The 27821-nt window shown below is 42.3% G+C and overlaps 1 protein-coding gene and 1 long non-coding RNA gene across 20 annotated transcripts in view; one reads left to right on the forward strand and one right to left on the reverse strand.

Annotated features, from left to right (window-relative positions):
• TET2 (tet methylcytosine dioxygenase 2) overlaps positions 1–27821 on the forward strand; it is a 109221-nt gene that overhangs the window by 26895 nt on the left and 54505 nt on the right. The window lies entirely within an intron of this gene.
• The window catches only part of LOC128326308 (uncharacterized), a 55845-nt gene continuing 33740 nt past the window's right edge, over positions 5717–27821 (reverse strand). For 12 of the 19 annotated variants that reach the window (XR_008307953.1, XR_008307954.1, XR_008307961.1 and 9 more), the window contains 2 exons: positions 20197–20273; positions 5717–5962 (listed from right to left, as the gene is read on the reverse strand). This is a non-coding gene — a long non-coding RNA (uncharacterized LOC128326308). Of the gene's footprint in view, positions 5963–10685; positions 10786–16619; positions 17318–17979; positions 18129–20196; positions 20274–27821 lie in introns of those variants that run through there. The other 7 variants (XR_008307968.1, XR_008307963.1, XR_008307966.1 and 4 more) reach the window with 4 other exon arrangements.

Consider the following 27821-nt stretch of genomic DNA (forward strand, 5'->3'; position numbering starts at 1 on the left):
CTACCTTGCTCTCTGGTGGTCTGAGACTCTGTGCTGCTGGTAACTACTCCCAGGCTGTTGGCAGCCACCTTTATAATAGAGCCAGGGGGAGGACCGGCTTCTCCAATGCACCGCACTGCTTGTGTGGCGCACTGTCGGATGCCTGGTGGCCCCGGTTTGCATCCCTCTGACTGCTGGTAGGTTGCATTGCTCATGTGGGCACTCAGGTGGTGGAGCCCTGGTGGCCAAAATGTGAATTGGGGGAAAGCAAGTAGGCTCCTGCCTCCCCCTCCCACACCAGCCCACCCGCTCGTGGTCATGTAAATGATGTCATAGTAGTCTAAACTTTGGATCTGGGGCACAGCATCCCTTTGTTCCCAAAGAAGATGTGCCCTGGCCAGACATTGCCAACATAATCATTTCTGATTCTTTAGCAGATGGAACTAGTAGCTAGCATCCAAGGGCATCTGCTCCCCCACTGATGAAAACTGGAGAAATTGATTGGAGGAGAATTTTGTCTTGCACCAATAATAAATATAGACCTAGTCTGCGGTTCTCAGGTCCATGCAATAACATAGAATAAGGTTGGGTAAGATTCAGTGGATTATGAAAGCCCTGGCATTTTTTTCCGTCGGATGCTTCCAGGCATTGTCCTGCATAATTTCATTAGTACAGTTCTTATTGGCTGACATGGGATGTGAGGGAGATTAAGTGGGAAGGCCAATGATTAAACACAACCAGAATTGCGCTGCACTAAAAGACTGTGCCAGTGTATTGCTGGCACTAAAGAAATCATTGCTGCCATTGGATCTGCAGAGTGCCATCTGGCAGAACAGTTCTTGGGCTAATTAGCTTCATGAATGAAATTGTGTGCTTGGAGATTACCTTCAGCCTGCTTGCTGCACTCTCGATAGATGGAATTGCTTGATACATGAGCCCTATTCAGACATTACATTCGCACAAGTATACAGTGTACAGTTATTCACATGGTATGTTGAACACAGATACAGCCGGACAGTTCCTATTCCTATCTGTAACCTGCATTTTAGGGGGCCAGACTTGACAGCGCACTTTACCTTTACCCAGGTTCATATTTTTTAAGAAAATTATATTTTAACATGAACACAGGTACAGCCTTCATACTAAAACATGTACATGTGTACAAAGATCTGAATCCAGGTACAGCAAAATAGATTAGTTAGTAGGACAAGTGTCCTATCCAAGTTTGGGAGATTTACATGCTCCCATTTTGTGATTCTGTGCTTGTAAAAAGCAAAGTCGGAGGTGGGAGAAGTTGTTCTGCCTCCTCTGATGCTCATACTGGACAGGATGGTTTTTCCTCCTGCCTTATTAAAGAGCTGGGTACAGCTGTTGGGTAGGACAGAGCCCTCCTACCCAATACATGCTTTGCAGAATATCACCCCACCACCACCCTGTCCCCCACCTTGGTTTTTACAAGCACACAGTCACAAAATGGGAGTGCGTACTGCTCTCAGATGTGGATAGGAAGCTTGGTTATGAAAACTGTTTCTTGCTGTTCATTAAAACTGTGTCTAGTCTAATATCTGAATAGGGCTATAGAATTGCCTGTATTGGGGTACAAACATCATTTTAAGTGTAGTATTGGGCTTTGGGAGCTCATTTTTGGCTTATTTGTTTTGTTTCATCTGGTGCCATCTGACTTTGAAAAGGTGCTTGGGGTTTGCAAGAAACCACTTGTGAACTGAATTTGCGCTTACCTTCACTTTTCTGATGTGGGATCTAGGTTAATAATAGCACTTCTCCTAACCACAGGAACATACGTGATGGTGTTCAGCCTCCCCTGGCTAATGTGGTTTTCTCACTTTGTGTGCTTGTGGATCTCTGCCTGTTCGTGGACCTTTGGGTTGAAGTGGTGGTTGGTGGGGCTCCTGACCAACTCCATCTTATGAGGAGAGTGCAATGATCTCCCCCACTTTCAGACTCAGACCTCTTCTGCACCTTTTCCAGTTCTACAATGTCCTTCTTTAGATGTGGTGACCAGAATTGTACGCAGTATTCCAGGTGTGGCCGCACCATAGTTTTGTATAAGGGCATTATAATATTAGCAGTTTTATTTTCAATCCCCTTTCTGTTGATCCCTAGCATGGAATTGGCCTTTTTCATAGCTGCTGCACATTGAGTCAACATTTTCAATGAGCTGTCCACCATGACCCCAAGATCCTTCTCCTGGTCAGTCACCAACAGCTCAGATCCCATCAGCATATACTTGAAGTTAGAGTTTTTCATCCCAATGTGCATCACTTTACACTTGCCAACATTGTATCGTGTTTGCCATTTTGTTGCCCAGTCACCAGTTTGGAGAGATCCTTTTTGAGCTCCTCACAATTTGCTTTGGATTTCACTACCCTGAAAAGTTTCCTGCTCCAGCCACCTCTCTGGCCTGTTACATCCAATCCAATAAGCCATGGTTTGTTGAATTGGAAACATGAGCTGAATGAGCACCAAGCCCTCCTCCACCCTCTCGGTGCAGACCTGCCATGCAAATGTTCTGGTTAGTTGAACCATAGTTTCATGTGTCATCCAAACCCAGGAGCTGTGGTTTAACTGTGTAACTCCCCCCCCCACCCCAAGAGGCACCATGAGCTTCAGAGAGAAGAGGAGATAGGCAAATATCACCCCTCCTCTGTAGCACCACTGCAGCATTAGTCTGGGTCAGGGCTGCTCAACTTTAGCCCTCCTGTAGCTGTGGGCCTACAACTCTCATAATCCCTGGCTATTGGCCATTGTGGCTGGGGATTGTGGGAGTTGTAGTCCAGCTGGGGGGGAACAAAGTTGAGCGGGTCTGGTCAACTGGGAGATTAAGGTCAGCTACTGTTCTCAGGAATAGAAAGGTTTCAGCTGCCACTTGAAAGCAGGAAAAGAAGGAGCCAGCCTGATCTCTCTGGCAAGGACATTTCAAAGTCATGGTGGTAGTTTGGTAGCTGCTACTTCAGACAGAGGTAAATTGGAGAGCAGGGCCTCTGTGACTGATCTCAGGGGCTGGGCAGGTTCAGTACCAGTTTTTTATATTCTAGCAGGACTGCAAGACTTTGGCCCGCCATCTGTTTCTTTGTTTGTTTATTCAATTTCTATACTGCCCTTCCAAAAATGGCTCAGGGTGGTTTACACAGAGAAATAACAAAAAAATAAGATGGCTCCCTGTCCCCGAAGGGCTCACAGTCTAAAAAGAAACATACCAGCAACAGTCACTGGAGGTACTGTGCTGGGGGTGGTGGGGGTGGTGGAGAGGGCCAGTTACTCTCCCTCTGCTAAATAAAGAGAATCACCATGTTAAAAGGAGCCTCTTTGCCAAGTTAGCAGGGGTAACTACAGCTCCCCTTGGAGCAAACACTCTCAACAAAGTGTGTGTGTGTGTGTGTGTGTGTGTGTGAGAGAGAGAGAGAGAGAGAGAGAGAGAGAGAGCACATCTCTCTTTGATTTCAGTTGTTCAATGATTTGGTTGCCTGAAATCAAGTCTTGAATTCTTTGTGAAAACTGGGAGATTAAGGAAAAAGGGATACCAACAAGACATACAGTTTTGTTGCTGAAGATTTTGTTACCATTAGAATTTTTGCAGAGGACATGGATTTGAAATACCAAACTGTTTGGGACAAAATCCAAAAGAGTAGCAGTGGCTAGCTTCTGTTTTCACTGCAAGAGACTAAGAGTCCTGTGGACTCTTATTTGGGTCTCTAATTTCCCCCCTGCTCTTATTTTGGCAGCGTATTTTGTGAAATAGTACAACAACTTACCAGATACATCTCAAACTCTAGATAGTACTTTCTTGCAAGTCAATGTTAAAAGCTTTCCTGGTTTTTCTTACACTACATATCCCTTCATGGAACAACTAATATGAGGCAAGAATACTCTGATATCCCAAGAATACAAATTTTGTTCTGAATGGAAACTTGGCTCATCAATCCCTATAAAATGTTCACTTATGTTTAACCTTTTGGAAGGAAAAGAAGAATCAGATTACTGTTTGTGATGTGCTCCTTAGGAAAGCAACAACATCCAGGCAAAGCCATTTAAAGGGGAAAATGAAAAAGATGCCAGAATAGCCCAGTAAATGAATGAGAGAGAGAGATGAAATTTGCCCCTTTCCATTGTCTTCCTCCTGGAACATAGGAAGCTGCCTTGTACCAAGTCAGACCGTTAGTCTATCTGGTTCAGTGCTGACTGGACTGATTGCTCTCCAAGGTTTCATGCAGCAGTCTTTCCGAGGCCTGCCTGGTGATACCAGAGGTTGAACCAGGGAGCTTCTGCATGCAACGCAGATGCTGTCCCACTGAGCTACCACCCCATCCTGATTCTTGGTCCACTGAAAACTAGTCCTGCTTTTCCTTAGTTTGCCAGTTTAGTTTATACAATTGGAAATACCATGTGATTAATTTCTCTCTCTCAGATTGTACCATCAGTTATGTATGGGAGAATCTCGTGTGTGTGGTTGGTTGGTTGGTTGGTTGGTTGGGAAAACAAGGTTCTCTATCAAAGAATTTTCATTTCCTCCCCCCCACAACCCAACCAGATGTGCATTTCTTTGCAGATTATAATCTATATTTGGTTGCAACTTCACACAATTTCCAACATGGAAATGTAGCATGCTGAGGAAAATGCTAGGCTAAACCCTATGTCTTGACAAAAATCACCACTTCCTAGAATATCTGCAGCCTGCAGCAGTACAGCCTAGCATAACCTTTTAAAATGGCAAAAACCCTTGATAGACTAGTCCTATACTAGCAGAAGTATTCTGCTTGCCCTATATTCTATTGTAATGAGCAAGGAAAATACTGCGTTTGAAAAGGACATTTTACTGAACTTTTTTGCTAAAGAAAAGACTAACTCCTGGAAGCACCTTCACTACTCCTGAAATACTAGTACCATTTTGGTATTTAGAACTGTTGTTGGAGCCTGCCGTGGCAATTAAAATATTCCAAACATGCCATCAGTAGTGTAGGCACTGCAGAGTTAGGGACAAATCACTGTTACTAACAGAGGTAAAACCTTGGTATGCACTTGCCCATTTATCATGATAGCTACTTCGGTGGCAGCAAAAGCTGTTTTCAGCAGAAAAAGAATTGCACAGGTCAGGGGTACTGACTCGCCTCCTGTATAAAATGGGGATGATGAAATGCGATGGGTCTTGTATCCTGTACCAGATTGGGGGTCAAGGGCCAAAATGGGACCACTGCCGAGGCTGGGACCCATTCCAGGATGGACACAGACCTTGGAGAGCTGTGCAAAAGAAGCACAGCAAGTAAAGGGGTCAGGTTCTCTGATAACTCAGAGCAGGAGAGCATTCCAGAGGCAACTGGGACTCCTCCAAGTCAGAGGATGAAGGCAGGGTCATGATTGGGGTGCTGGCTCCAGTTCCCCTGGCTTGGTGTTAGTGGAGATCCTGAGACCTTTACCAGCTGTTGTTTCCTTCTGGAGCTCTCCAAGGTCTGCCCTTCCAGAACTCCTACAAGCATCTGGATCCCTAGCTTGGCCCTTGGCCCTCACCTGAAAAAGGTTATGTGACCCATCTCATTTCCCTTCCCCATTTTACAGTGAAGCTTCATTCAAACACTTCAGCTTATCAATAAGACACAGGAGGTATCCTGCCCAACTATCATAAGTAAAAACCAAAGGTATTGTGGCGATCTTTTTAAAGCCTGCTTTTCTCAGTAAGCACCAGATCCATAAGGTGTGGAATAAAAGTCAAAGTTCTCACAGATACAAGTTATCAGAACTCTTAATATTGTTTCACTTTTAAATAGAATTGTTGGTAAAACTAGGGTGCATACTTCTTGGGCTAGATATTTGATTTGATTTGACTCAAATCAAATTACATTCTTCACTCTCTTAATATGAAATATAAAAAGTGCTCTTGGTGTGTTCATGTGTGCTAACTGGCATTGGTTGGAGTCTAGTCATTCTGAATTCTTCCTGAAGCTGACCGTGCAGTGATCTCGGATGTGACCTGGAGAGAAACACATCTTTGAGGATGAGAAGTATATAGCTTTGCATCGGTTTAGTCCTTTAGAATACTGCTGCATAGACATGCATAATAGGAAATTGCTGCTGAAAATATGAGATCAGATTGACTTGCAAATGGGTACTGAAATGAGAATGTGGATTTATTTTCACTGTTGATTTCTGTTGTAAACTTACTGGATCATTTGGCTGAGGCAAGCTCTTCTTTTTGTGTGTGAAATGAATAAATCTGGCAACTTCCCAAATAACTTTTCAGTATAGAATAGTATTTATTTATTACATTTATATCCCACTTTTCTTACATAATGTGGTTCCTAGGAGGTCTCCCATTTGTGCAAGGCCCAAAATTGCTTAGCTTCCGCAGTATAGCTGCATCAGAAGTCTGCAGACAGTTACAATGAATGCATTTTCTTATTCAGGAACTGGAGGCTTATCAAAACAAGCAAATACTTCTAGTCTCCATATGTTCCAAAAATTTATTTATGGAAGAGTTGACCTGCCTGTTGATAACACATGACCATATTTACCATTTTAGTCATGACATATACTATTCTCTGTCCTTGCTTGAACCTCGCAGGTTCTTTTTTTTTGTCCATACCACTGTTTAATGAATTGGCCTGCAGCTGGTCATATCTGATTTTGAAGAAACGTATGCATCAATTATTGATGGAATTGTGTTTCAAATACTGAGTCCAAGTTGTGCCAATCTAGACCTGAATTGTTCCAATCAAGTATTCATAGACTGACTTGTATTGGCCAGATTCCTAACTTGGATAAAGAGATGCAACCACATTTTTAAAAAGAAAAAATTACCAAAGGAATTGCTGAAAGTTCTCTTGTCCAGTATTCTGTACTTTTAGATTAAATATTCTATAAATGTGGTTTAAGTTCCTATGGTGGCATAGGAACTTTTTTTTAAAAACCCATCAAGCATAGGTTTTACACACAGATTTATCATTAATAAATAAAGGCAAGATATATTCAGTAGGAAGAAAAAGTTAAAAGTGGGCAAGAGGGTCAGCTGGATTAAATAAGATATGTTTTGAGGAGCTCTTAAATCGTGTGGGTTGGATATTGGGTGCAGGGGCTTCCAGTGATGATAGGCTGTATGGGAAATGGGGTGTGGTGTAGGTGGGAATGGAGAGGGGAACTGTAGGAATTCCCTCTCTGGGCTGGTACCTATAACACTAATTGCCTGGGTAGCATATAATTTGATGAATTCATTATAGTTTTAAATTGTTCCAGGTTTTGTGTTAACCTGTGTTGTTTTGTTGTAAACAACCCACAGATTTGAAAACTTAAAGCTTGATATAAAGACAAGTGAAAAGTCACTGAAGAAGATGGTGCAAAGGAGTAATGTCATTGAAACTATAAGCAGAGAATATCAAACTAGCAGCAGCATTTAGGGCAAAGTGAAGAGTAGAAGCTGGAGGACCATGAGAAGAATGTTCCAATAATCAACTTGAGGAATTAAGACTTCTGACTATTTAGCCAGCATTTTTCTACTATCATTTATATTCTTTCTGACTGCTTTTGAGTAAGCTCTGCTTCAGGATGTGTATAGGCCAGCAGCTCTTCTCAGATATATTGCAATTGCCTTAACTGTGAACTAAACTAGCACAAGACAGAAACTGTGTGTTGTTAGTTGCTGGGAATTGTTCTGTCCTTGCTGAGATATCTTCAACTGCCTTGAGGCCTGAACTTGGTAATCTTGAGTCAGTTCTTAAGTTTGAAACCTGGTTAATTATTTCATGTGACACAAATTCAGATTCTGCTGGCAGCAAGAACTCTAGTTGCTCACTGATGATCTTTAGAATGCAAAGCAAAAGGGGGGAAATTTGATTTGCTAAGATAGATATGTTTGCCCTCTCCATTATAATTTTTGGACAGCATTCAGACTAGTTACTCATGACTAAGCACCATTGCAAAGACAAGTTAGTCATGACTCCCATCAGTTTCAGTGGGACTTAGTCATATCTAAGCCTGGATGCTGCCCCCTGTCATTAGCTTTCCACAGTAACATTTAACTGCACTCGACATTTTTCTGAGCTTGAAACAAAAATCAATGCACTATATCTGAAGAACTAAGAAACTTCAAGCTCTGCAGTGACTATTTTTCTTAAGTATAAAAGAGAAGGCAGCTTTCCCATTCTTCATGAGTTCAAAATGCTTCATATTGTAATAGAAGCTACTGTCTGACATCAGTCACAAAGTATACTCTTGCAATATCAGGCAATCAATGATGCCATGTGGATCCAGTACGCTTTTCATATGGTTATCTGATAATTGGTTCATTTATTTAATATATTGCCCTGATTCCAGAGGCTCCAGACAGTTCACAAAGACAAACAAGACCAGCTATTAAAACATTAAAAAAAAATCTAACACATTCAGAAATTTACAGCAATTAAATCTAAATAGCAATTTAAAAAATTAAAACTCCAGAAATTACTAAAAGCCTGGCTAAAGAAAATGTGTCTTAAGCCCTCTTTTGGAGGCTGGTAAAGATGTTAAACCACTAATGTCTGTAGGGAGCTCATTCCATAGCCTAGGAGCGACTACAGAGAAGGCCCACTCCCGTGTCACCACCAGACAATCCCCACCATCACCAGATGATCCCCACCATCTTAATGTGCGGTGGGGATCATGCCGAAGGAGGTGGTCTCCCAGGTAACCCGGGAGATTACTAGATGAAACCAGTGTTTTAGTGTAGATCTAGCAATATACAGTAAACCCTAAACCCCACAGATCATATCTCCTGCAACGTGGATATGGAGTAGATCCTCTCTGATGTGTGTATTTTATATGCAACATCAGTTTCATATAACCCAGTGGAGATTATCACATGAAAGGCATATTGGATCCACATGGTATCACTGATGAGTGATTACAAGAGTGTGCTTTGTGATCAATTCACACATCGGGCAGTGGCTGCTATTTGCCGCATGAAGCACTGTGAACTCAAGAAGAATGGAACAGCTGCCGCCTCCTTTTTTCTTCTTCTTTTTTTTAAGGTCATTGCAGAAATAACCTTGCTCTTCAATCCTAAATGGCCTGGGTCCAGCCTACCTTACATCTCATTTCTGTATATGAGTTCTAAGGAAGACTGGAACCCAGGCCATTTAGGACTTTAACACTATCACCTTCAACGGGGCCTAGAAATTGACTGGTACCTAGTTTTGAAGGTCACTGTTAACTGTTCAGGACATTTTAGTGCCTGAAGCAGAGCAGCAGATGCTGCCCCTTATGTGTATGCTCATCTCCCGCCCTCTTACCTGACTGCTTGGCTTGGTGGATTGGGCAAGGAACTGGATACATGGCCAGGCAAGAGGGAATAACTGCTGCTCTGCTAGGTGGATGGCAGGGGAAGGCAAGAGTGCTGCTGATGCCTGGCTCTTGCAGCTACCTGGTTAGTGGCACAGCAGAAATGGCAGCTGTGATAGGGACAGGCAGATATGTTGCATCCAGCCCGAAGGCAGGTGAATGGCTGTGCCAGACTTCCTCCTCCTGTCTTGTGCCACCCATAGAGCTGTGTTCAAGTGGTCTTTCTGGAGCCACTGGCCATGGCAGGAGCAGAACACTTCAAAATCTGCCTCTTTCCCCACTCTCCTCCATCCATTACAGGAAGTGGATTGTTCACCATGGGCATGACAGAGCTGGCCCTAAAACTGGTGTTATGTGGTCCTACTGATCTCCCCATCCTGTGACAACTGAAAAGGTATGAATCGTCAGTCTCTTTAGCTAACCCTTCCAAATACTCTCCAAGGGCAGCCCCATGTGAAGTACATTGCACTAGTCAAACTTGGAGACTACTAATGTAGATGATGCTTGTGAAATGCTCCATATCTACATAAAATTATGTATAAGGACACCAGCAGTCTGGATTGTTCCCCATGGTTTTTGGAATCATTATGTTTGAGGAAAATTTTAACCTGAGACTGGAAGCCTTGATTTTATTAGTTACAACCATTTTCTGTATGGAGCCTGATCACCTAATAGGATTTTATATGGAGGTCTTTCTCCCTGTCTTACTGATATCTGAAACACGTTCCATGAGAAAGGAACTTCTCGGTGGCTCTGCCTGGCTGTGGAACTCCATACCAAGAGAAACCTACTATGCTACTTCTGCCATTGGCAATGACATTCCTTTTTAAATACAGTTTTGCCCTGTAGGGCTGTTGGTTTCTCCTGGTTGTTGGCTGTTTTTTATACTGAATTTTAGATCATTCATTATCTGTTGTCCCTATTTTTGGATTTTAAACTTCTTGCTTGTTTTTTTGCTGTCGTGTGTGTGTGTTTTGTAAGCTGTCTTGAGCACTTTTTAATTGAAAGGTGGAGTATAAACCTGTAAAATAAAATACACTGATTCTTTCTATTGCTTTTTACTTTGTATAGTCTTGTGTGTTTTAGACTACATTATGTAACTCAATTACAAAAATAACATACTTTTATACTTTCATATAATCCTGCCAACTTAGTGGAGAATAGAGCTGTCAGGGAGGCTGCTGTTGCAGGGGTGGGGCACTTCCAGGAGAGAAGGGGGGCACAGCAGGGTGCCCTCCCACACCAAGGGAGAGAAGGGGCAAGTATGGTGGCCCCAGAAGGATCTGGAGGTGGCCCCGACAACTGTACTGCATGGGTTCTGTGAACCCATACACACAATTACAACTCCACCCCATGCTGACCATGAAATGTACAATTCAGTTCACCTTGTGAATAATTGGTGAGGTAGATTTGCCTGCACTTTGCTCTGCTTCTCTCTTCTGAACCTCCAACAGACACCCGTTCTTCGCTTTTAACTGCCTGTAGCTAAGGTGGGTAGTTAGAAAAGAGATATGGTAATTAGGTTTATAGCCACCCAATGGCACAGCAGGGAAATGACTTAACAAGCAAGTCAGAGGTTGTCAGTTTTAATCCCCACTCGTATGTTTCCCAGACTATGGGAAACACCTATATGGGGCAGCAGTGATATAGGAAGATGCTGAAAGGTATCTCATAATGCATGGGAGATGGCAGTGGAAAACCCCTCCTGTATTCTACCAAAGACAACCACAGGGCTCTGGGGTCTCCAGGAGTCGACAACCACTCGACGGCACATTTTACTTTACCTTTAACTTGGTTTCTACAGCACGGGGCCAATGTGGTGGTTCTCCCTGCTTCCTTTTTGCCTTTCTGCCCTTTAAACCAGACAGCACTAAGACCAAGGACATCCATAGCATGCTGTTGTGACTTCCCTAGCCAGCAAAGCATGGCAGCATGCCACGACTGCTGGTCTGCCCTTTTCTATTTCTGTCTTCAGTGAAGAGAGAAAATGAAAGTGCCAAAACAGAGGCAGCCGCAGAGCGCTACTGTATTTCCGTGGCTAGGGGAAACACGGCAGGTTAGTGTTGCTGTTTTGTGAGCATGCTCTGCTTGGAGGGAGTGAACATAATGTAGTCATTTATCTACGGTGGTGGGTAGCAAGCAGAAAGGGATGGACCGGGTGACACAAGACATGGGTGGAAGGAAACCACCTTATTTATTTTCCAGGGTCTTTGCTATAGCACATAAGATTACTCTAGGAGGTGTTCTTGGACCATTAGTAACCACAGTGGTTGTTGCTTCTTGATTTTGCTCCAATCGTAAATCATAGGAAACCCCAAATAACATTCTTGCTTTATCATGTAGTTGGTTTAATGTTGGCTTGGAAGGAAGATTATCACTGAGACAGCCAAAACACCATTTCTTTCAACACTGATCTTTGCTCAGAATTTTCCTTTCAATTACTTTGTTCGGGGCAGCCCCTATTTAGTCTGACAACAAGCACAGAGGAGATATTGTTCTTGCTCAACAAACTGCTACCTACAGGGGGCAGATTTTAACCCTTCTGCTCTTCAGTCCTAGTAGGATTTTTGCTCAAAGGTGGTTCAGTAAGCATTTGATTTTTATAGTAGTGAAATGAAAAAAATATACATACACACACCCCATTGTGAGAACACATTCCATTTGCACAGGTAAAATACAATGCTTGCATGCCTTATTTTTTAATGTAATGCCACATCTCAGTGTATACAAGCTGTGAGTGGTCCCAAGTAATTGTTAGACTACTTCTGATTCCAAAGTTCTCTGGGATCCCCCCACCCAGTACTGTTCTATCATTCTTTTAATCCTCTCTTACTAGTTGCTCTCTCAAGCTTTCCACTGATGGTTCTTTCTGCTTCCTCTTTCTTCCTTTCATTGGTGCCCTTCAGGCAGGGGTGTATCTAGGGTGAGGCAGGCAGGGCACGTGCCCCAGGCGCCACTTGAAGGGGGGGTGCCATTTTTAAATTATTTTTTTTAAAAAATGGCTGCCAAAAACAAAATGGCCACCGTGCATGCTCAAATGGCCTCTGTGAGGCCCTAGGCCATGCCAGGCCTCACAGAGGCCATTTGAGCATGCGCAGTGGCCATTTTGTTTTCAGCTGCCTTTTTTAAAAAAAAAATTATTTTAAAAAATGGCCACAGCACATGCTCAAATGGTCCCTGTGAGGCCCTAGAGGCCAGCGGGGGGAAGGGTAAGCTTTGCATACCCCCCTACGGCCTTTAGGAAGCCCCCCAAAGGGGCTACAGGTAATCTTAAATATATATAATATAAGTAACTGTACACATATTCAGATATGTGACTTGTATGTGACCTTCAGACTTGTATTTTTCAGCTGATATTATGGTAAAGTTATCTGAAAGATGGGTGTCAGGTGTTTGAACAGGGGGCGCAATTTCAGTGCTTGCCCTAGGCGCTATTTTCCCTAGATACGCCTCTGCCTTCAGGGTTCTGTTCTCAGTTCTTCCTTTGAGTCTTTATGCTCTTGGTAATCTTGTTAGTTCCTATAGTTGTCAATACCATCAATGGTCAGTCATCTTTCTGCCCTTCTTAGTCATTTCATAATGGCCAGAGTCTTGTCTTTATTATCTATTACTTCAAATGCACTGGGCAGGAAGCAGAATGTTCTGCACTTCGTTCTAAACATTAATTGTTTTGTTCTTCCTTTCTGCGGATATTGTTTCATATTATATCCAGTAGCCTAAGCTCTCCATTTTTAGTTCCTCTGTTGTGTTACACCCTTCCATTCTATTACATGCATGTGAGAAATCCAGTTTGTTTGTTTTTGTGTTTTGCCAGGTGCATGGTGGTGGGACAGTTATGAACTGGCTCAGTGTTAGTTCAGGTAGGATGGATTCATTAAGTCATAGCAATTTTAAAAACCAAGAAGAGAGGCCTATCAAAACCATGGTTTTAAATTGAGATTTTCCATTTATTTTCACTTTCTGAAAAAAAGAGCATATTAATTGGTGGCTTTAACCATAAAAAAAAACCCCTAGAATTTTTGCTGAGAAGGCAGAGAGGAAGAGGCATATTTTTGAGAGGTTGTAAAGGGAGAAGTGGCATGATTTGGTGACAGACTGAATATGGAAAATAAAGGGGAGAGAAGAGTTAAGGCTTTGGGTGTGTTCAGCAGAATGGATGGTGAGATTGCAAATAGGAGAAGAATGTCTGGGGGGAAAGGATGAGAAGGTTGGTTTTAGACACAGAGCTTGATTCACCAATGAAGCATCCAAACCTATATGTCAGATAGGCAGTTGGAGATGCAGGATTGAATGGATGGAGATGCTAAAAGTATCTGCTAAAAGTTGCCTCAAAGAGTGCTTGTTTGATCCATTACCTAAGGAAAGATCCAACCAATTTCATATTCAGAAAGGAGTTTCCTCTTGCTTAGCACTTTCAAATTTTCAGATTGCTTCACATATTAGGTAACCATTATAAGAACCTGTAAGATAGGTTGACATCTCTATTGCAATTAGGCAAACTGAAGATGAGAGATGGTAGTTTTCATCTTAAGACAACAATATTATAAAAATACTTTTATAAAAAACAGAAAATATTTGTTAAAATACATTTTGTAGATTATGTACTTGGCTTCATTTCAGTTATGCACATTATATGTTTTTTGTGCATGTACATGCAGGCCTTGTCCCCATGTTAAAGCCTAACAAAAACATATCCTCCCATCTGCAAGGATGGGATCATGATTGTGGGAGCTCTTTACAGGCAAAAGGGTAGATGGGTGAAATCCTACAACAAACTTTAGTGGAGGAGAGGATGAATGAAGTTTTCTGAGAAGATGCAGTGGTAGGCAAGCACTGTAATGAAAGCAAGAGAGTCGGTGGGACGAGTTGACATGCCCATAGAAGGTTGACCACTTTGTGGTGATAAAGCATTGCAAAGGCCTAGCACTGGAGGCACCCATCTTCTTCCCTTGTGTCCTGTGTAACAAAGCCTTTTCAGAAATTCTCCTCTCTTCCTCCTCCAGAAATCCTCATAGTTAGCAAAAACTTGCAGATGAGGGAGGGCTGGAATACATGGTGTTTTGCCCCACCGTAATGCATAGTTTAAGGGATTATTTTCATTCAACATCCTTTCCACCTTCTGTTATAGGCTCATTTTTGAAACCGTTGACTGAAATGGTAGCAAAAAGATTGAAATAGTGAACAAAAACCTTCTTTTTATGTGAGTGTAGAGTAGGAGATTACCAATCATGGTATTCAGTTTTGTTTTTGTTTTGGATTCAGCAGGAGCAACATTCTCAACAGCCCCCATTTTAATAGTTCCAGTACAGTATTCTGTTCACATCTCTGGTGAATAGAAGGATTGATTTTCTTCTGTAGATGGGTTCTGAGTTGTTGTAGCAGCAGCAGCAGCAGCAGCAGCTTGGGAGAGCTGAAAGTGTCTCCAAAAGTTGAATTGTGGAAGTGAGATGGTTGAGAAAAGGAGGAAAACGGGGGAGAAGGAAGGCTTTGAGACCACAGCCAACAGATGAATGTATCTTAATTCAGCCCATCAAAATGGCAGGCAATTTGTACTAGAGGCTGATGCTTCTGCACAAAAGCTAATAGATTCTCTGAGGCATGTTGAGGGGTGGGGGGGACACTTCTTTTGTTCTTTTTAACAGGAGAGTCTTACAAAGAAAAACCTCTGACTGAAAACAGATTCAGTGTTTCCAGACTTCAAAGAGCATGGGTTCTTGTTTAAAAAAAAAACTTTAACAAGATTCAGCTTTTGTATCTTGCAGTGAAATGACGTTTTGCATCATTGAAAATCCCCAGGGACTGCAGCAGCATTTACTCAGTATGTTAATTGTAAAACAGTGCAGAATTTTGATTTTTGTGGATGTTTTCTGTCCAGGAGGAAAAAGAGCACAGAGCAAAAAACACAAAGATGATTATTCATTGCGCCCGACGGGGTGGAGGGAGCTTTAAAACCAGAGATTTCCTCTCAAGAAATTGCAATCTTCACTATTAAAGCATTGAATTAGAAGGGGCTGAGGAAACAATCCACATCTTTGTTCTTTTCCACGTCTCTGAATACACATACACACTCTCCTGTCTTCATTTCCAGCAGTGCTTAAGTTTCCTATCAACCCCTTGTAAGGGGTGCCACCTGCTTGCTTTATGAGTTTAGTGAGCAACTGAAAAATATTAGGTTCACTAGGTCAGCCTGGAGGCATGATAAAATACTGAGAATCCATTTTTAGAAAAAAGTTGATTTGTGATGAAAGCAGCTCTGAATGTTCAGTCACATGGTAGAGGCAAACACAGTGCTTCTTGGGGACCAAAATGTTCCAGGGGTGGGGGGGATTACTTGTGCTCTTTCTTTCTTTTCTTTTTTTAAGGGGGGACTGCTTCTCTTTCCGAGGCTGATCCCAGCCAATTGGGGATTACATAGTGAGCACAGTGACATGATGCCACACAGCTAAATCGGGTTGCCTGTGTGACAACGTTGTATGTATGCAGTCAATCTGGGTGCAATGAACGTGTGTGCAAAGAATCGGGATTGCAGTGCCAGGCTTTACCATAACTTTGCCAGACTGCCTATAACTTTAATGCATTCAGACTATGACATGGGCAGACCCTACATGCTTACAAATTTGCATGGATAGACTTGTCCATGCAATTGCATATATGGGTTGTAAATGCAACCAACTGCATGTGTGAGTCAAGGTGGGACATGCAACCACACCCCTGTTCCCCTTTCCATACATGTTGCTTTGTTTACTGAAGGGACTATGGTGGCATTGTTGTATTTGGCTGCTGTATCACTCCTTCAGTGTTCTACAGTTTCTTATCCCTGGCATGTGATAAGCTGACAGTGTACTGAATGCAACACAAGTTAGCCCGGATCCTGGGCCAACATAGCCCAGGGCTAGGGCTCTAGTCTGAAGGTACATGAAGGAACAACCTTACTGTAGCTAAGCAGTTTTGGATCTGTTCAGCACCTGGACAAGAGACTGCCTGGGAACTCCATGTATTCCACCTTGAGTTCTCAGCTGCCTTGAGTGTTATCAAAAATGGAAATACTGGATATGCATATTTATAATAACCAATTATGATACTGAAGAAAGGTGGGATACAAATGTAATAAACAATCTAGGCCCTAGAAATAGGATGTATGGAGGTTTTATCAGCACTGCAAGTTTTCTGAAAGGCACACAGCCCAGTTGAGGCTGGAAACAAATTCCATTGTCATGTCAATGCCCTTTCTAATTCAAAAATTTGTTCTAAAGTTATTTTAAGTGATTTTAAATTCCGTAATTAAACTCAACTATTAGCATACTTAGAGCATAGAGATATCATCATATAACTTACACACACATTTAATACAGTTATAATACAGGCTACTTCACCATTAAAAATTAGTAAACATTGCTGTAATTAACTAAGCCTTAAACAACACCAAAATAAGATCTTTCCTTTTAATGCTTTTCAAAGCAATGTATTTACATTTAAAGGAGTCTTTTAAAAATATGTGTAAATAATTAATAATTGGTCTCTGTAGCTATCTCCTTCCATTCTGTGTCTTTAAAAAATAAAGCAGCTGTTCATTTATCCAAAGTCCGGTGCATATGTTATGCTAACAAATGCTGCATGGGATTGATGGACTTATTTTCTTACAGCTGCTATAGGCTGAGACATGAAACAGTATTTGCAATCCTTTCAAGACCAATCCAACACCTTTCAGTCTGAACACAAAATGTCCATGGAATTTGATCGAAGTGATTATTCTATCACCTTTTCTTGGCTTTTCCATACTTGAGGCCCAAAGTGAAAACTTCCACTTATGTGTTCTTATGGCCTAGGTTATCAAAGGGTGAATGCCATATCCTGTAGCATAATTCCCCTGATTTTGATATGACTGCTGCCTGGGTAAGTGTGTGTTATGACGTCTTTGACAGAAAGTGCTATTTCTGGCCAACAGTTCAGTCTTGAGTTGTAATTTGGAAATAACTGCAGGAACAGTAGTTTGATACTTTTCCTCAAGAGTAGTTTACTGGTTTAAGAAAAAATGCAGTAGTCCAGTTAAAATCTTCCCCTAATCTTCTACAGATGAGTAAAGGCATAAGATTAATGCTTCTATTCATCCTAACATCCTCTGTTAAGCTGCAGGATTCCACCCCACCCCCACTTTAAAAAAAATGGGGAGATTTCTATCTGGTTAGCCCAGAAAGCTTTATTCAGACTGAACATTCAAACCTAAGTTTAAAAAAAAATCCTTTTTTAAAATATTCAGTTCTAGCCACACTGAATCTTTTGTGCACCAATGGTTACATCCATGCTTTGGGCAGACAATTATCAATCTGTGAAATAACATCTTGTGACTGACATTTGGCAGACTATGAAGGAGAACTCTGTGGAAAAACTGACAAAGGGTCGTTTTTCATTAACCTTTAGTATGTCTTGCTTAATATCTGAAAACATAGGAAGTAATTTGGTACTACTTCAGCCATCTAAAGCTATACGAAATCTAATTGGGCTTCTAGGTACTTTGGAAGATTAGGAGCTGAACTGAATTGGCAGTAGATGGCATCGTGCCAGAACAAAGTCAGACATACCATTTTTCAAACCTTTTGAAAATATTTTAAAAGGAAGGTAAGGTGGGGAGGGGAGTACAGAAGTCCCCTATGGAACTGTTTTAAATTTCTAGTTCCAAACCTTAGTTGGTGAAGATGAGAACTTGTAAGTAGAAGTGCAGTCTGCCAATTTTCTACTCTTTTCATTCAGATGCAGTCCGTGTGTGGGATTTCCCCCTCCTTTCATGAAATATGCCCTCAAATGGAATAGCCAAATAAGGAGGAAACGTGCTTTGAATGGAAATAAAACATACGTATTTGCACTTGGAGTAGTGACAGTAATAAACCGTTGAATCTCTAAGTATCTGCAGAATGAAGTGTATGAAGAGTAGAAGAAAGACTCTAATGTCACTTCGTTGTTGGATTCTAGTCCATTGCTGCTTGAATACAGCAGTGCAGCTCTTACATCTGTTGCTGAAGTTTGTTTCAAGAACTTACTTTTGAATAGTTTTCCTATCTACTACAATAATGCTTGGTATGCTATTGTGACAGTGTTTCCATAAAAAGATTAGGCACCTGTTCCTTCCAACATGTATTGCTAAGTGTGCTCTGAGCAAACCACTTATGTCTTCCTGACTTGTGTTGTCTTTGCCAGCTGCTTTCTAAACATATCAGAGCAGAAGAGAGAAGCTGCTGCTCTTTTTGGATACTAATATCATGGTCAAGTTGAGACATGAAATCAAAACCTGGTTGCAGTTGAGACCATGGTTGCGATGATGAGAAGCCTCAAAATTGTACACCATTAGCCTAATTCTGGTTTGTTTTTATTATTATTATTATTATTAATATCCCGCTCTTATATCCCGCTCTTCCTCCAGGGAGCCCAGAGCGGTGTACTACATACTTGAGTTTGTCTTTCACAACAACCCTGTGAGGTAGGTTAGGCTGAGAGAGAAGTGACACCCAGAGTTGCCCAGCTAGTTTTATGGCTGAATAGGGATTTGAACTCGGGTCTCCCCAGTCCTAGTCCAGCACTCTAACCACTACACCATTCAGACAAGAGACCAGCAGCGGTTAGTTGACAAGTGAAAACAGTAGCTTTTAATCTCCTATCTCTACCTAATGAAACCTGCAAGACTCGAATGTGTGCAGAGGAAACTGCAGTGAAGACATTGCAAATGAGATGTTCTAATTATCCAGTTTTACTATGGAAACTGCTTTTAGAAGGTTTAGTTGGAAGTGATATAGAAATATTGTAAGTAAGTAAAATGCAAGCAATTTCAGACAAATAGGTGTTCATCTGTGGCAGACCCTAAGTAGGGTTGCTCTCTACAGTAAATTCTGGTTGTTGCTGTTTTTAAAAGGAAAGCACCAGGCCTCTTATTTTATATAATGTATACTCTATAGTAACCCCGCTGTGATATCCATGGCTCTCAGCCAGAATCCTGAATCAGGTTTCCTGAATCAAATCAGGTTCTTGCCATAGTCATTCAGGTAGAAAGAGGATATGTGCATGGTTATTACGCTTCATATCTGTTTTAATTCTCATGTGTTTCTGATACTTCAAAGATGAAGAAAAAATGATTTTTGAATGGAGGATCTTAAAATTGTGCACCATGTTGAGACTGTAACAATAATGAATGGGAAACTGGAAAGAATGAAGAATTTTACGGGCTGTGTAAAGAACCAGATACTGTATTGAGAATTAAAGCAGGGAGATGAAGTTGGATCAGTAATGGTTTAAGAATGTCTGTGACAGATTTTAAAATGTTCACCTGAAAGTGGAAGACCCCTAGGGCTTCCTAGGCTAAGGTAGATAGATCATTGAGAAAATGGTTGTTGTATTTATGGCTTTGAAAAGAACATGTCTGGAAAGAGAAGAATGAAAGAAGATTGTTCCTGCAACAGCAAACAACCTTTGTGGCTTGAACTTCTTAAATTCTGACAGATTTGCAATCCTTCTGTATGAATTGTCATCTTCCTTTGCTACTAAGACCTACAAAACCCTGCAGTGGTATGGCTGCTAAGGCTGGCTGTCTGGCTGTCCCTATTTATGTCACTGAAATCGCTCAAATTGAGAGTTTTAATCATCCCCCTTTGTCATGCATTCTTGCATGTTCTGACCAAACATGTGCAGTGGTCTCTCTAGATGCAAAGGGGTGTCTCCCCTTGCCACAACCTTCACTGTAGCTACTTCTGAGCAGTAACATGGTCAAATGATTAGGCACATGGTGTCATTTGAAGCTTGTAGTATTGCACCAATCCAGAGCAACTAAACACAAAGTTGTTTTTTAATCATGCACACACAGGAGAATATCAAAGAGAACAGGCAACTGATTAACAAAAGAAGTTACCTTACCTTTTAAAAAAACACCACCACCTAGATCTGCACTGGCGATGGTATGGGGAAGAGATCAGTCTTGATTAGGCAATTGTCTGGAAAATCAAGGCAAAAAGCATATGGTCATAAGTCACTAAGTTTTCACAACACAAAGCATGCAGCTTTGGGGACACAGGAGATGGAAAACAAAAAAAGTTTGTACACTACTGCACAATATTCTTTGAGACATTGGAAGTTATTTTTCTACATGAGCTTGTGCAGCGTATGTTCAGGAGAGTGGTCAAGATCAAAACAAGGAAGAAAAATAGCCAAATTTCCAGTTCTGCAAACTCTGTCCAGGAAGTCTGGGGTCTGGAAAATCAAAGTTTCTTTGTACTATCCTGAAATAATTCTAAACATATTTTATAATAATTCTAAACATAATAAGAATTAAGCACATATTAAAGTGCTTGCAAACTCCATAAGAGATATTTTAATGGGCTGCAATTCCCACCCACCCCCAAGAATGGTTGGAAACTTAACATCTTTTCATTGGTAGAAATCTCATTTTCCAAAGGGATCCTATGGAAATAGGACCTTAGCTACTTGGGTGCTTACCCAATCACCCTTTCGAAGCCTGACACATTTAAAAATGCTAATATAGGATCAGCCAATATTAACAAGACTCCCATGAACAGAAGACAAGCTCTGAGTTTGATCAAGTGCAACATTCTTTTTTCCACCATGGCTGACGAAATGCCTTGGGGAAGTCCACAAACAGTGTGTGAAAGCAGTAGCAGGTTCACAGAGGGTACTTCTATCAAACTAGACTTCACTTAAAATGCTAAAAAGATTATTTTCCAGTTGTGGTTTCTTAATGTCCACCAGTCTAAACTCTTTGGTCTTTTATCACTTCAAAGGTGCCATTTAGATAAGGCCATTAAGATAAATGGGCGGGGGGGGGGGGATGAATGTTTTGGGTAAGGAATGGCCTTTTGCAGTTGACAAGCCCCTCACACAGGTGTGTCCAAGAACAAAGGGAAAGGTGATAATTACATGGAAATCCTTATTTGCTAGGACTGACATTGCAGGAGACACATTTTCAGAACTGTATGTGTGATTCTATTAGCCTGCCCTTATCTCTCTCTCTCTCTCTGTAAACTGCTTTGGGAACATTTTGTTGAAAGGCGTTATATAAATATTTGTCATATTTGTTCAACATATTTATTATCCTATATCTATACCACTTGATATATGCATCTCTTGGCAATGTACAAAGTTAGAAAAGCAAATGTAAAGCAATATTTAAAATGTTAAAATTCACAAAACAATCTCAGAAGATTAAAAGCACATTAAATAGTTCTAGATTTTCAGTTAAAAGCCTGAGAAAACAGGTATGTCTTGAGGGTCTTCCTCAGGCCCATAGGGAGGCCAGCGGCAACCCTGGTTCAGCCTGCTGCCAGTAGTCGTCCCCCCCAGCCATGCCCCCTGTGATGTCAGCCACAGGGGACGTGGTTTTGTTGCAAATGGGACCATGTGCCCCCATTAGCAAGCAAAACCCGGCCAGCGCAGATTCACAGCGTGGCCGGCTCTCCCTGCCTTGCACACAGTCCTGTTTGTGAGCAAAACCACACACTTCTGCACCTGATATCAGACATGGGGCGTGGCCCGAGTGCGGCGGCCCGGGCCCTCTGAACCTGTTCATGTTATGGTGGCTCCATCCCTGGTCTTCCTAAAAGCAAACAGAGAAGGAGATGCTCTTATTTCAACAGGGAGCATATTCCAGAGCTCTGGGGCAGCCACAGAGAAAGCCCAGTCCCGGCTCGCCACCAGATGGCAGAAACCGTAACCAGACCTCTCCAGATAACGTTAATAGGTGACAGCATTCATGATAAAGAAGGCACTCTTATGGAGTTAGGCTTGCTTCATAGAGACTTGTCTTGAGGACAGTGAGTTATTTCTTCATATTCCGACTACTAGCAATGTTCTTCATTACAATTAAGCCCTGCTAATGGAGCAAGAAGAACTCTTTAAAGTGGGGGTTCTCTTTATTTAGCAGGGGGAGAGCAACTGGCCCTATCCATCCCCAGCACAGCATCCCTCCAGTGGCTGTTGCTGGTGTCTATCTTAAGTTTGTTTTTTTCCTTTAAGGTTATTAGGCCTTTGGGGTAGGGATGTGCATGCACCAGTTTGGCAGTCTTTCTCAGGACCGCTGAACCAGTTCAGAGGTCTGGCATTTGGCTGACTTGGCGGCGGGGGCTTACCTTTTTAAGGAGCAGGGAAGGTGCCCTTACACACATACCCCACCACGTTTCCCCAGCTGGCGCTGGTGCCAAAGTCGCTGGTGGGGGCAGCCGCGTACCTCCTTGCCACCCTAGTCATGCACGCACACTAGCCACTTCCGGTACAACGCTGACTGGGATGGCAAGGAGGTACGCTACTGCCCTGCACCAGCAATTTTGGCGCCAGTGAGGGAAACGCAGTGGGGTGGTGGTGTAAGGGCACCCTTTTAAAGAGAAATGGAGCCTTCTTGAGCCCCATTGGCATCTTGTAAGCTGTCCATGCTGCACTGGGAAATGTAGTCTTTCCCAGTGCTTGTGCGCATCTTCCAAGATGGCACTGGAGCTCAAGAGGGCTCAATTTCTCTTAAAAGACTGCACCAGTACAGCACTGTGTGAAGGTTTCTTACGCTATGGCTCTCACATTGAAGGTTTATTGGCAAAATGCCCTACCCCTTGAAAAATAGTGAAGATTGCTGCTTAATAGACTTGCTAACTAGAGCTTACAAAACATAATCCACTCTCTTCCTCATGAATAAACACTGCCCAGAATGCCTGAAACCACATTTAAAAAGCCTAACTGAGGAGTCATTACTTATTGCTATTCTGTCACATGTTAAAGTTGTCTTGTTTTAAAGACACACACATATATCCCCAGTGATCCCCCAAAGTCATTGGCTGCCGAACATCCATACATAATTTTTATGTCCATATAAAATACTCTAGAGAGCCTATCTCTTGGTTGAAATAAAAACATAAAAACCTCTCAGTCCATATGTTTGTCTCCCTCTAGGGGAATGTAAATGTAAGCAACTATACATGTTTTGCAAATTAACAATACTAGGCAGAAACGTAAAACCAGAAAATTCTTTGCAGAAATTGCATTACTTTGGCAATTGTATGGTGGAAGTAAGAAATGGCCACTGTGTGAAACCGGATGCTGGACTAGATAGGCCTCGGGCCTGATCCAGCAGGGCTGTCCTTATGTCCTTAAGGCCATTGAGGCAGAACCTGGGTCTATGAGGAACAGCTGGACTTTAGGAAAGGACTCAGCAAATGCTCATAGGTCACTGTTTCTTCCAACTCTTTTACAAGCCAGAGAGAGTCTTTCATCAGATTAGAAGTCAAGGCAACCTTGACTTTCCAGCTGTCGTTGAACTACAACTCCCATCAAATTATTGTGACTGGGGTGGATGGGAGTTGTAGTTCAGCAAGAGCTGGAGAACTAAGGTTGCTTACCCCTGGATTAGAGCATATATGAATCTTTCTGAGCCATCTGGGCCACTTCTTCTGTTTGTTTCTTAGCTACTGGTCTGAAAGTATGTTCCAAGTAATCCTCAGTGCCCAATTTTGCACATTTTTTCAGTTATCAGAATACTACAAAGAAGGTGGTGTAAGCAGAATGTGCATGTAGTCCATGTAAATGGTGCTGATCACAATAAAGAATTCAATGGGCCTGCAGAAGGCTCCTCATTCTGAAGACAACCCATGTTTGCAGAGACCCACCTACTTTAGTGTGAAGACCTTGAATTGTATTGTTAAAACAATAAGAGAATAAGCTTTCAGTTTGTTAAAAAAAAAAAAAAAAAGCTTGATCTTCACGATGCGGTAGACATATGCTAAACACAACATTGGGCACCTTTTGAAAAGCAGCCATAGCAACATATACCAAACCTGGTATTTATGGCTTTTCCCCCATGTGGGGAAAGCAATATATCAACATTTCCATGTGCCACAAAGGTGTCAGTTGGCATGGGTGGAATAACTTAAAATGCATATTAGGTGAATAAGATTGTCATCCATTTGCACACTAATGTACTGTTCTAAGTCATGCATCATGACATCTTCAAAGAGGCCAGCCATAATTATGATGGATTAGATGGCAGAGTTGGTCCTGGATGCAATAATTATTTCACAGATGCTACTGATTTGCCTCGAATTTCTAATAAATCACAGTTGGTGGAAAAAAATAGAGGTGATAAGTGTCTTGGCTTGAGTATGGTTACTGAACTTATTGGAAATCCAAGCAGCTGTACTTGGGCAGAATTAGTTTGCTTTTGAAGCAAACTACATCAAGGAAAGTATTGATACCTTTTGTAGTATGTGAAACAGCATCATTTTCTATTACTATTGTGGATACACCAAACGTTCTCCTGTTTTGACAAATATATACCAAAATATCCCCTCTCAAAAAAAAAGAAAAGTAACTGTTCACTGCTAATTTTCCTTCTGTTTGGCACTATTCCGCCCCCCTCCACATTGGAGCTTCTTCCTAGAGTGATCCCAGCTAATAAAGAATGATTTAGTCATATCATGGCTGGATTACTGCAATGCACTCTATATGGGGCTGCCCTTGAAGAATATTTGGAAACTTCCGTTGGTGCAGAATGCAACTGCCAGGGTTCTCTCTGGAACTGCTCACTTGGAGCATATTACATCTTTTCTGAAAGAGCTGTACTGGCTACCAATTTGTCTCCTGGTCCAGTTCAAGGTGCTGGTTCTGACCTTTAAAGTCCTAAACAGTTTGGGCTCTGCTCCATATGCTGACAGCGACAGAGGCTTGGCTGTCGAGCTCATGGGACGGGGCCTTCTCAGTCATTGCCCCCAGGCTTTGGAATGCTCTCCTGTCTGGCATCTGTTCCTCAGCTTCCACCACAGTTTTCAGAAAACAAGTAAAGTTGCGGCTCTTCACCCATTCTTTTAAATGAGATTAGATTTTACTTCTGCTGCTCTGTGTTTTGTGTATTATTTTATACTAGTATGTGTAAGCCCGTTGTAATAACGGGCTCTAGTGTGGGGGGGGGTTTCCCGCTGCCGCCTCACCCACCTTGGGCGCACTCCTTGGGCCGCCACCTTTGGCCGAGGCGGCGGCTCTGCCGCCATCTCGGCCGCACTCTCCGCCTGCCGTTTCTCATGGCGGCGGCCGCCGCCATCGGGGCCACTCGCCCCGCCGCGGCCACCACCTCCTTGGCCCGCACTCCTTTGGCCGAGGCCGCGGCTCCGCCGCAGCCTCGGCCACACTCTCCGCCCGCCGCTTCTGCTCCTCCCGGTCTCCCGTGGCGGCGAGGACTCCACCTCTGGCCGAGGACTCCACCGGCGGCCGTGTCCAACATGGCCCCCCGTCTCTGGGCAGCCGTATCTTTTTCGCCCGATCTGGGCATGCGCTCCGCTCCGCGCATGCCCAGAACGGGCGAAAAAGACACGGGCAGCACGGCCGCACGTCCAAGGCTTTTATGGTAGAGGATAGGTTTTTAAATGGAGATTATTTTTATATTTATATTAATAGCTGTACTTCTTGTATTTTAATTGTGTTATTTTAACTATATTATAAACTGCTTTGAGATTTTAATATAAAGTGATGTATAAATCAAATGATAAAATAAATAAAATATAGTTAACAGTGATATCACAGTGCTACATAGCTAATCTAGCAATATGATGATGGTCAGTGAGCAGAAACAAACCAAATGAGAATGAAGGCAGTGCTTCCTCAGCTGATAAGATTATTGATCCCAGTCAGTCAGGTCACTGATTACCCTCACTCCTTAGGCATAAACTCTCTCCCCCCCCCCTTTTTTTGATGCAGTCCTGAAAAAAATTGCTAAAGGAGGAAGCTCTTGCTGCTCAGTCTTATAAACTCCTTCCATCTTCAGCTTAATCCTACTGTTATTCACAAATAAATACTGTAGGAAAGCATTGTTGCTTACATTTTTCTTGAAGCAATTTTTCATACAATTTTGAATTTTTGTAATATTAAATTTAAACCGACATGACTGCAGATTTTAACCAGCACCAAATAACTTTTACTTAAAAAGAGGAGTGGCAACCTGCCTATGTATTCACTGTATTCAGTTAATGTATTCAGCATGCTGTATTCAGCATGCTGCCTCATCTCAAATTCCTTTTACTTAAGTGATGAAGTGAGGCAGCATGCTGCTTTAAGTGGAGAGTTGCTATACACTAAGCTCATTGACATGACCAAAATCTGGTGGCCAGGGAGGGCCAGGAGGAAGGCAAGGGTATACCTGTCTTCCCCCGCTATGATCTCCTGGATCTCCGTGCTATGCCACTCCGCCACATACATGGCCACCGCTGGGGCAAGCAGGGTGGTGTTCTGGAGGCTGGGGAAACACAGGTGCTCATTGTGGGAGATCGGAATCAAGGGATGAGTTAGATCTTCCTGTGCTGGATGGGGTTACACTCCCCCAGAAGGAACAGGTACACAGCTTGGAAGTGCTCTTGGATCCAGGCCTCACCCTGGTTTCTCAGGTGGAGGCTATGTCCAGGAGCACTTTCTATCAACTTCATTCCTTGAAGAGAACAATCTCAAAACAGAACCTCCAGGCTCAAATCCTGCAGTGCGCTCTATGTGCCTTTGTACATAGTTCAGAAACTTCAGTAAGTTCAGAATGCGGCAGCCAGATTGGTCTCTAGGGTAACCTGGAGAGATCATATTATGACTGTCTTAAAACAGTTGCACGGGCTGCCGATATGTTTCCAGGCAAAATGCAAAGTTCTGGTTATTACCTTTAAAGCTCTGAATGGCTTGAGTCCGGGCTACCTTAGAAAGCACCTTCTTCGGTATGATCCCCATCGCTCCTTGAGGTCATCAAGAGAGGTCCGTCTCCAGTTACCACCAGTAAGTATGACTGGTGGTGACTTGGAACTGGGCCTTTTCTGTAGCTGCTCCTGGCCTATCGAATGCACTCCTGGCAGATATCCACAGTTAATGCTTGCTGTCAGCCTTTAAGAGAGCCCTAAAAACTTATTTGCTTGGCCTGGCCTTCCATGGTTTGTAAAGTGGTTTTTTTTAAAAGTATTTTTATTGGTTTTAAATGGTTTTAATTGTTTTTGAATTATTTTTATATTGTTTTTAGCACTGTGTTTTGAATTGTGTGTTTTTATGCCTTTTTAAAGTTGTTGTACACCAACCGGGGGGGTGATTTATAAATGTTTTTGGATGGGGTGGTTTATAAATGTAATAGATAATAATAATTAATAATTATCATCATCATCATCATTAATTACAGTGGACCCCAGACTACAACTTGGCAACCTCTTGTGGTAGCAAGCATGAATTGTCGGCTCTCACCTAGTTTCCTTTGAAGAAACTGGGAGACTACATGTGAGCACTGTAAGATATCCTCCTTAGGGGATGGAGCTACTCTGGGAAGAGCACCTGCATGCTTGCTTGTAGAAGGTTCCAAGTTCCCTCCTGGCATCTCCAAGAAAAGGGCTGAGAGATACTCCTTCCTGTAACCTTGGAGAAATTGCTGCTAGTCTATGTAGACAATACTGAGCTAGATGGACAAATGGTCTGACTTGGTATATGGCAGCTTTGCATGTTCCTGTGAACCAGGTGGATTTGATTAATTAACATCTGCT

The sequence above is a fragment of the Hemicordylus capensis genome, chromosome 5, assembly GCF_027244095.1.
Source record: "Hemicordylus capensis ecotype Gifberg chromosome 5, rHemCap1.1.pri, whole genome shotgun sequence".
Taxonomy (NCBI): domain Eukaryota; kingdom Metazoa; phylum Chordata; class Lepidosauria; order Squamata; family Cordylidae; genus Hemicordylus; species Hemicordylus capensis.